Source organism: Puntigrus tetrazona, chromosome 17 (genome assembly GCF_018831695.1).
Source record: "Puntigrus tetrazona isolate hp1 chromosome 17, ASM1883169v1, whole genome shotgun sequence".
Lineage (NCBI taxonomy): Eukaryota > Metazoa > Chordata > Actinopteri > Cypriniformes > Cyprinidae > Puntigrus > Puntigrus tetrazona.
In genome coordinates, this window is record NC_056715.1 from 13,922,473 (window position 1) to 13,933,214 (window position 10,742).

At 38.6% G+C, this 10,742-nt stretch overlaps 1 long non-coding RNA gene across 2 annotated transcripts; it reads left to right on the top strand.

Moving 5' to 3' along the window:
- Positions 1-321: 321 nt before the first annotated feature.
- LOC122361879 lies at positions 322-9,728 on the top strand. Of its 2 annotated transcripts, none has more exons than XR_006253041.1 (3): positions 322-379; positions 5,027-6,447; positions 8,908-9,728. It is a non-coding gene; the product is annotated as an uncharacterized LOC122361879 (long non-coding RNA). The 2 variants fall into 2 exon arrangements; XR_006253040.1 differs by lacking the exon at positions 322-379 and adding an exon at positions 3,824-4,008.
- The last annotated feature ends 1,014 nt before the right edge of the window (positions 9,729-10,742 follow it).

A 10,742-nucleotide genomic window follows, 5' to 3' on the forward strand; every position in this document is an offset into this window, starting at 1 on the left:
AACTTTCAAGGATTCAAATTTGCTTAAAAGAAAACATTGTGAAGAGCAATTAATTACAGAAAACTGACAAATCAAAAGAAGATAAAAAGATACATCATGGGAACAACATGAGACAGAAGGGAAAAACAAAGCAAATGCAGAGTGGTGAGAAAACAGGAAACACACGAAAAAAACTGAATAATTCAGTAAATCAACAGCAGAAGGAGAGGATCATTAAACCGCTATGTGAGAGCAGGAAAGGGAGAAGAGACTGAAGAGTTTGACGAAAGAAAGAGGAGAGACTTCACAGAGTTACTGATCTCCAAACCACGGGAGGACGGACAGGGCTGGAGAAGCTCAGATAAATACTGGATCGGTTACTGTATGCAGTAAGAAATAGGTAAGCAGCGCAGGTGACGGGAATGGGAATGATGAGAGCACAAGATCTTTTAGTGCGAGTGAGGAGGCGGGTAACTTTAGATTGGCAAAGTTCGCCTGGAGAAGAAATGTCTTGTGATTTCACTTCTTTTTCTTTTTTCCTTTTTTTTTTGGTCCTTTGCCAGGCTGTGTTTCTGGCCAAGACAGAAAAAAAACAGGAGAGTTGTCTAAACCTGGTAGACAGCACAGAATGTGTGAATTGACAGGTATTCCAATGGCTGCCAAAATCAGCTGTCTGAATCTTCCGCCATCACAAGATCTGCCTTAAATAATTCAGTGCGCGTATATTCACAGCCTCTCTCTCCCTCTAGGCTGAGAAGCAGAGATAAGTGTATAAACTCTGGAAAAGCTGAAAAGTCAATTACTTTGACAAAACTTTCTTTTCCAAGGAGAGCGGAGAAACCAAACCGATCAGAAAATTCTTGTTATCACAGCTATACGAGTTAATGGCGGTCCTTTCAGTCGTCAAACTTGGGACTGAAATTCCGTCGAAATTATTTTGAAATAATATTACATATTAATAATCATTTTAACACTAAGGATTTCTTGCCTTGTAACTTTTGGAGCCACGTGGATTAAAAAAAAAAAAAAAAAAAAAAAAAAGGTGTTTGCATCAACAAAAGAAGTTACATGAAATAAAATAAATGTTAACCGAAATAAAATATAAAAATAGTTATCAGTTTAGTTTAACTTAATGTAATAAAATAAAAAATAATACAACTACATACATCAAATAATATAATACTATAATATTAGCTCGTTACTAAAATGCTGGTTTGTGTAACTAAAACAATTAAGTTTACCAGAATTTCTAAAATCGATTGCAATTAATTGAAATTAATTAAAATTAATTAAAAAAGTCAAGTCGCCAATATTGTGACAATTCGAGTCGATTACTAGACAACATTTTAAAACAATCGTCTCATGTTTCATATGAGAAATGTGTATAATTTAAATCATTTGTTTTATTATTAATAATTTTCCAAGCTTACGTTCACTTTTACAGTGGGCCAAATTACAAGCAGATGACAAAGGATGAGCTCCAGCAGCACTGCCTTAATTAAACAAACACGCATTCAGTCCTGATCTCGGCCCTAGTAAAACAAGGCAAGAAAAAATGATCCGGTAAACTGTGTGAGATCTGCTTAACTATTCTGGAATAGACTGTTGATGTGTAGTGTTCACACAGCCCACCTGCCTGTTTTCTCTCAGGACTCACACTGGAAACAGATGAGAGCGCTCTCAGGCAAAAGCCAATAGATGAAAGAAACTCCACCGTTGGTTTAGCAGAATCCGTTCTGCATGCCTTGATGAGACTTTGGAATGTTCCACCTCCAAGTTTGCAATCTTTAAGGTCTTTCAGAGACTGCGACCAAAAATAGGCTCGTGCTGTATGTGACCATGTGGTGTTTGTATTTGGATGAAATCTGTTAAAGGGACACCCAGCTCAGTATGCATTGGCTTTGAAATATGGAGCGACGGTTTCGGGAAGCGTTCCACACAATGATAAATATGCTAACAAAATGCTTCAAACACAACAGGACAGACTGATGGTTTACACTGAAACATGAGGGGAGCGTTTTTAGCTCCAGATCTATTTAACCCTCGAATTCTGGTTTTCAGAAGCCCAACAACTCTTTCAGTATCTAAAAAAAACATGCGTAGTACTAGGATACTACCTCATTTTTTACAAACCTTCAACAAGATCAGTTAGTAATGATTCTTTGCAGACATGACGGCGATAGATAGGTGCGTAAGAGACGAAGACTAGCAAGGTCAAAAATGTTAAAAAAACTAAACCAGATCCCGCACGCTAACTATGCAAAAAGTATCCAATTTATTTAGAAATGATGACATTCATCAGGATTTTAATTTGTTTCATCAGATTCCTGATGAAGGCTGCAAACCTTCAACAAAATGTTATACAAATACATCCAGTGAACTGTTTTAATTAGTTTTTTCTGTCATGTGTTTTTGTTGCTGCTAAATTAACTCCAAACCGATCCAACATTACCACATCGGGTCTACAGAGGGCTAACATTTACATTTATTTTCAAGGACTTAATAAATAAAATTTAACTGAATTAAATTAAGGTGTTTTTTATCTATCTTTAATCTCAACTTGAGGGTTAAAACATGAGCTTAGCAGAATTTCTGTGAATATGACAAATGAAGGACATGGCCAGTGTTCCCAGGTTGCCATTAGGGTATATAATCTTTGCTGACATCCCGTTTTGCACACACCAAAGAAAAAGGTAGAGAGTTATTTCCACTCCATGAGATACTCCACCTGCTGCACCCTCAAAAAAAAAAATTGCAACAGCTATCACTATCTTTAGACAACTAGATTTGCAAATGTTTATGCGTGCAGGACCAAAGAAGATCGGATAGATAAGATATAGTTTACTCAATGTGACTTAAACGATCGCTTCGTATGCTATACATCTATATCACATGTTAGCAGAGCCAAAATGTGCCAGAGGTAAACTGGCATTATGGGGTCGGACCGTAAACAGTGGGCCTGTGGGAAGCTGTAAACAAAGCAAGAGCTTGATTATCAGAGTCGATTAAGATGCAGACACAGGACTATGCTAATTTTACCCTATATCCTACAGAAGTAAAACAACAAGAGCATGCTTCATTAAGAAAGGCCATGCATTATTCAGATAACACACGGCCGGAGAAACGACTTCAGGCCAATTAAAGGACTGCGCTGGAATTCTCTGTAGCCTGCACTTTCCTTTGAAACGCATGCACATACACAGAAACAGATACGCCATTCATTTTTAAAGAGACAGATCTCTTATTATCATTATAAATGACCAATACCGCTGAAAGGTCTCAGGCGGGGCAGGGGCACTGCAAAATAGATGAAAATGCTGCGGCTTGGAGTGGTGGGAAGGAGAAAAAGAGCGTGTATCAGCTATTAGAATGCAAACTGTGCAGGTTTCCCCAGGGTAAAATGGTTGACCTATTTCTCTAATGCCAAGGTTCAGTGCTGCTCTTAAAACTGCTCTAAACACACACACACACACACACACACACACACGCACACACAGTCAAAAGTAAGCTTAAGGGTAGAGTGTGTAAATTTTAAAATGTTAAAATTCTTTTCATATCCTAAATTGATATTTAGGGACAACCCAAACCCTGTGGAGCTAACAAAACAAGTCTGTTTGAGTACCTTATAGCATCTGACATTCTACTACTGCATGAGGCCAGAGAGGCAGGTCAGACCGAAACTGTCATAGGCACCAAGCAAGTTGTTAAACGTTCACTGTTTTAACACAACAGACAATTCTTTTTATATTCAGATGCATTTCAAAGGTCAGAGCGTGCAAGTCAAATGGCAAAAAGGCAGATGTTATCATGCCCGGGAATATATTCATACTACAAATCCGAATACACAGAGAACACAGCAATAGATGAACTCTCCACTGAAAATACACAATTTCAGATTTAGTCATTATGTTTTTTCAAACTCTTAAACTCCATTCATTCACTGTTATTAGCATAGAAGAGCCAGGACATTGTTTAATTATAACTCAGACTGAAGAAAAGGAAGTCATATACACCTAGGATGGACTGACGGTGAGTAAATCATGGGGTAATTTTAATTTTTGGGTGAAATATGCCTTTAACAACTCTTTGTTGCTGTTGTAAATTTTCATAAACTCTAAATAGTATAAATAGTACAAAATATTGTAAATGCTTTAACCATTTTTACATCATTTACAGAAACAAAATAAGCGTAAAAAAACAACAAAAAAAAAACACTTCTTCCCTGAGCTTTCCTAAAACTTAAACAGTGAAGATTTGCAGTGCTAGCAACACCAAGATCATGTGTTTAATTCCCAGTGTACCGAGCACGCATAAACTAATAAAAATGTATGTCTTTAATAATGCAGTGTTAGTTTCTTTGGATAAAGCGTTTGCCTAATATCCTTGTAACTGCTCTGTGCAGCTGCTTTTAACAATATAACACAAAGAAAAGCTAGCATCAACACAAGTAAACATTAACGTTTTGGCTAATGTAACCACTGTTCTATACATTTTTAAAGCTAAAACAATACTCATGCATATGTGTATGCCACATAAACCCTTGTCTTTTTAAGTGTGCATTGTGTCCGTGTGATTTTAAGGTTAAAGATTAGCTAGTTATCAGCTAGTTGATTGCTTGCCTGCGAGAACCTTACCGTAGCGGACTAGGAAGTGAGTCATAATACCTCTATCAGCATTCGCTCTCACACATTGTGTCTTTCCATCTCTTTCTTTTTAAACCGCCCTTCATTTAAAGTCACTGTTAAAATAGCCTCCGGGAAGTGCCGTCCTACCTCAGTCCAAGGACAAAGCCTCACAAACCTTACTTTAAACCTTACTTTAAAGTTTCCATTTACACACACGAACAGATGTGGAAATCCGTGGCGAACACAACAGTGTCATGCTAACGGTTTTTCACAGGTGGACCGTGGGGATCGATACCATAAATTCGCGTTTAGCCTAAGCGCTAATTCAAACGATGCTCGTGTTGTTAATAGCGAATGAAAGAAATGGGGAAAGGTCACAGGAACACCGTGTTTTCAGCATGATTCTCTTGTTCTGTGTTCAGCAGCAGCTGGCAGGATGAGGGGGCGCAACTCACACCAACAGTAGGAAGTGATGAGGGCTGCTGACAGGAAGCCTGGAGTTCAGGCCCGCGCTAAGCTAACACCAGTCCACTGGCGATGCAAGTCACATGCCCTGTGGAGACTGCGGTTGTCAGAAAGTGGTCTGGAGGCCCAGCTGTCGGGGTGTGATGAGGTAACAGCGGGGGAAGTGCAGGGCAACATGTGGCATGTGGCAACAGCCCTCGACTGTTGGTGACGAACAACAACTCATCCTGTCACAAGATTCACCACAACTTTGAGAGATCCATTGAAACTGAATTCTGTTTCAGAACATGGGATCATCTCGGGTAGTCAGGGGCAAAATTGGTATTTTTTGGATGTTAAAGAAATATTCTGGGTTCGGTTCACTTGATCAGCAACACTTGTGGCATGAACACACACACACAAAAATTCCTCCTTTTTAGAAAAAACAACGACGACAGAAAGCTCGGTTACAGTGAGGCTCTTATAATAGGACTGAATGGGTTTAATCCATAAACACTAAAATATTCAGTGTTTCAATAGTATAGCCACAAGGCATAAATAATGTGTTTAAAAAGCAATGAAGTCAAGTGTATTATGGTTTAAAGTTTTAAAAAACAAACACAAAAAACTTTTGATGATTAACTAAAGAATTATTGCAATTATTTATTATTATTATTACTATTATTATAAGAGGGATTGGTAAAATTAGCTGAAACAAAGTACTTCCAGTCTTGATGCAAGATTTTGATTTATATTTAGTATCCATTGATTGTGTGCAATAAAATGAGGAATGCTTATCAAGAAAGCAAATATGGTCAATCTTGATTTCATGTTGATTTTAATCACCAATAACTTGTCTATAAGTAAAGGGCTACAAAAATTCTCCACTCACCAATAATATTCCAAGCATCTAGTACGAAATAAACAAAAACCAGAAACTGACATAGTCTTTGCTCCAGCCAGGTACATCCAGTGTTTCAGACCACATAAATAGGATGGCTGCCCTGCATCTGCAGCAGGTCTCAAAAATGAGCTCATCTCATCTGTAAGTCTAACTCAACCCGGTCTACGTATCTGTCTCCTGCCCCGTCTTGACCTACCCTGCTGTGCCCAGCTGGCCTGAGCTTTTGCAGATCTCATTACAGAGAGATGCTGCAGACCAGGACCGTGGCTGTGAATTTTTTCTCCTCGCCAATACAGCCAACGCACAGTCCCGCACGCCGCCTCCAAAAGTCCCAGAGGTCAGCACCCCATCTGCTACAGAGACAAGGCTGCGTCCTGACGGACGTGTCATCAGGTGTTCAGCGGCGCTCCGAATGGGACTAATGCTGGAGATCTCAGTCTATGCACAACAGCAAATAAGGAGCCTCACCTGGTGATTTACACAAGGGCTGATTAGGTGAGCCAGGCTTCAGGGGATGAGGCTGTACCCGGTGTAGGCACACAAGGACTGGGCTAAACATAGCAGCTGCGCCCGTTGTGCTCTCTACCCTCTACAGGAGGCCAACACACACCACAGTCAATACAAGAACATGGAGCACGGTGTCTAGCTGATGGCTGAAGGTGCTTTTAAAGGGGCTTGGGGGAATGATAGACTGCGGTTTTGCCAGCATCCACTTCTTTGCAACATACGGTCTACTGTAGAGCAAGTCCACACCTATCTGGTCTTCCTGATAAGTTTGCTCAGGAGTTTAGACAGATGGCCAAAGATCAAACAGAACTGAGTCAATGATAAAATAAGTGTGTACAAGATTAATAAATAAATAGTTTTTAATACCATTTTCAAGAAATATTAAGTTTCATTAAGTTGTAACGTCATGTATCATAATATCATAATCAAAAGACGTTCTTAACATTAACATTTTACAACCTGAATTAATGTTCATTTTATGTCTGTTTGTTTTCTCCGCATATTCGTTTGACCACATGCTTAATTGATGTTTAGACACTTGATGTTTAGCTATTTTTTAAATCTATTCTCCATATTAAATCGATAATAAATCAAGCTTAGTATTGTCACAGCGGTGCCGACGCTTCACCCTCATCTGGTGATGATATTAACTACAGTGGTCCAACAGACGCTTGTGATGGTGGTACAACATACTCAGAATCAGGCACAGATAGCTCAGTCAAAACACAGACTGCTTAGTCAAACCAAAGCAAAGCGATGGTTATTTATAGGTCCTGTTACGGAAAGAATGGCGTGCCAAACCAAAGTTTACTCAGTTTAACAGAAAGATCCTCAAAGCATTCAATAAATTAGCATGTCTAATTTGTAGGTTTGTACAAGACTCCCACTCCAGGCACTCAAGGTGAAAATTCAGTCCAGTGCTTAAGCAGGATTATGATGCCGATGGCAGAATTGAGCCACCCTGCTTCTGCACAGGGACCCACTGAGTGCGCTGGCTTTTGTTCCAACAGAGCTTCTAATTACCTCAGCTAATTGAGCTGTTAATTGAACTGTTGTCTTAATTAAATATCTCCTGACGCTTCTTTGCTCCTAGTCCCTGCCAGCAGAGATGAGTGGCCGTTGCCACACAAACAGGAAAGAGCCCAGAATCCGGTCAGCTAATCAACCTCCTTCTGCGGCCTAAACAGCAGCAATTAAAGATTAGCTGCGACTACACCGAGATACAAATCAGAAATCGGAGAAATTAATAACAGGTGAAATTAAACCAAAATGGCCTGTTCGTAACACTGAAATTAAAAAGTAACAAAAGTGATAAAACTGAAATCATTGTCATTTATCAGAAGTTACGCAACTTAAACTTACAAAACTGATCACGTGTCCTCATGCAAGCCAAGAAAAAAAATTTAATATCCATCTTGCATGTTAATCTGAATTGTTGCTGTTTTTTCCTAATTACACAAACAAGCAAAGTACCAAATTTTAGCCCCACCCACAGAAAAATATTATTGGCTGAAAATCCCATTTCAATTAAGTCAGAATATAATGAGTTTTTCATTTTTTTTAAAAAGTTTGTTTTGTAAAGATAGATTATTTTGTTAACTCAACACTGGTTTTCAAAAGTCAAGCTAAAAGACAAACTAATCTTAAAATCTCAGATTATCTACAATATATGAGACTTACTGACCTTGACACAGTCATAACACTTAACACATAACACTATCAGTCATTTCTTTTATGCCTATATTTGTTTGTTTTCTCTGAATGACAGTTTGACCACATGACACAGGACCAAACATTTTCCAAATATTAATCATAATAATATAATATAATAATATAATGTAACACAATATAAAGCAGTAAATTATTGCTGTCTGAGAAACTGCGTTAACATTTTAAGACTTTATGTACAGCACATTATAAAAGTAGTTTTAAATTCATTAATTATGCCTTGTAATACATATTATAATGCATTGTACAATCTCATAAATAATTGTAACCACGGTTAATACATTATAACTCTCATAAATGTATACATTCAGGTAAGATACAGTGCATTACAACAATTAAAAAGCGGTATAACCTTTAATAGCCTTTTATTTTGCATTACACATAAAGGTTTCAAGTAAAGTGTTACCAAAATTATAAAAGATCATGTCAAACTTGATGCCGAGGCCAGAAACGAGGCCCTGCTTCTACACCCGCAAAAAGAAACATGGTTTTGGTTTCTAATTCAGCCACGCCCACACTGATCAGCCCCGCCCACAGTGAAATATAACTGGCTGAAAATCTCACTCCATCAAATTATCGCTTTCATTTGGACAGAATAGCGTAACACTATAAAAAAGTTGTCCCTCTGCTGCGCAGGCCTGTGATAGTTAACCACCTGCAACCACAATACATCCCTTCACCCAGCCATCCTCTGATTTCTCCCCGTTTCCCCTCCCACAGGGCCCTCATGGGAGCCAAGTCTGGTCAGCCACACTCAGCTGGACGTCTGACTCACACACACTTCCTGGAAGAGGCCAGCACCGAAAAGGAGGAGGATGCAGTGGGACGAAGACGCTAGCGATGATCATGCTAACTTTATCATCCGCTCCCAGGCTGGTGGCAGATGGTGCCAAGTTGCATTTGCGACATACACCAGCATTTCCCACGAGCTCGAGACCACGTGAAAGGGAAGCTTTGTCACAGCCCTCCAAATGTCAACAAGAACAGCAAGAAGTTAGAGGCATGGCATGCAGGAGGGGTGGGGGTGACTTCTTCTGTTTAACATTTACTCATGATAATGATTGACTTTTGTAAAGGAAATGCTTCACTAGCATAAACCCTCAGTGTTTTCTGCTTGAAAGGCTCTTTGGACTAGCGGATGGGGTTCCACATATGGAGAAAGTGAGAAAGCGTGAGAACGAGAGCGAACGAGGCAGGAAGAAGAACTGCTGAGGAATGTGCCGCTCTTTGGTCTGAGCGGCAAGTAGCCTGCAGATTTTAAAAGAACTATTATAAGTGTTACCATGGCAGCAGTGCACGGCCAACAAAGGATAAAAGGTCGCTGAAGACAACAAGAAAACACAAAGGAAAATGGCTAAAATCCAGTTCCAGAAAGAATACTTGTGCTTATAAAATAAAATAAACTACAAAGTAGCTAGGAAAAACTAAATGTAAGCGTAAGGGTTAAGTAGCTTTACATAAAACAGCACTTAAAATGATCCAAAGGAATGTTGTAATATCTGCTAAAGGTTACATTTTATATTAAATTATGATTATTTTAATTTATTTGACTAATTGGAGTGTTGTGAAAGTTGAAATAATGTATGTAGAATAACGTAGTTATGGCAACTGCCAGCAAATGTAAATTGGAACTTGCTAACTAGTCAAATCTTGACCTTGTGTCTCTGTCGAGGTAATATGACTAGCTGAACTAGCGCGACTTTGCAAGTTAAACTTGCTCAGTTATGTTGTTCCATCAGCACATTAGCACAGAACTAACATGAACTAACAAAGCCGGACAAATATGGAAATTCATGCACAGTCTGAGTTGGTCTGAGAAAGTATTCTGTGGCCAGAATATTGGACTTTGGCAGTTAAACATTAAGTGTTTACCCCTGAAGGACAGGGCAGGTAGAAGAGTTAACTTCATAACGGTTTAAAGTTGTCACAACAAGACAAACTGCAACACTGGCTTCAGATTAAAGTACAAAGATTATTATGATTTAGAGTTGCTCCAGTTGAGTTGTTCAATATGCTGTGGCTATACATTGAACAGTTACACATCATGGCTGGCGTCATGGGAGAGGAAGGCTGCACTGATGTGATTTATAACTTCTGTTAGTGCTGTATTTCAATGATGAGGAAGTTCGGAAATGTTCACTATAGATAGGGTCTCTGCTGACACTGATAAAACAGGCTGATATACTTGGACGAATGCAATATTTATTACAACACGCAGACCGTTGTGAAAGGCTGGTACTGTATGTACTCATGCTAGCTATGGTTAAAATAATATATTACAATTATTTTGTCTTGATAACATATGCTATTGTTTCCAGCAATCGCTATATTTTAAACTATCATATAAAAGACAATGTTTTAAAAAACATTGTAAATATTTGACAAAATGTCACAAAAGATCTCTCAAATAATTGTTGCTCCTTTGTATTTTCAATAAAAAAAAAAAACATTAAAATCAAAGAAATATTAGGCAGCCTGTTTAAAATTAATTGAGCACCAATAATAAATGCAAACCAAATCAGTAAATTAGAGTATTTCGTGAACGATCACGTGAC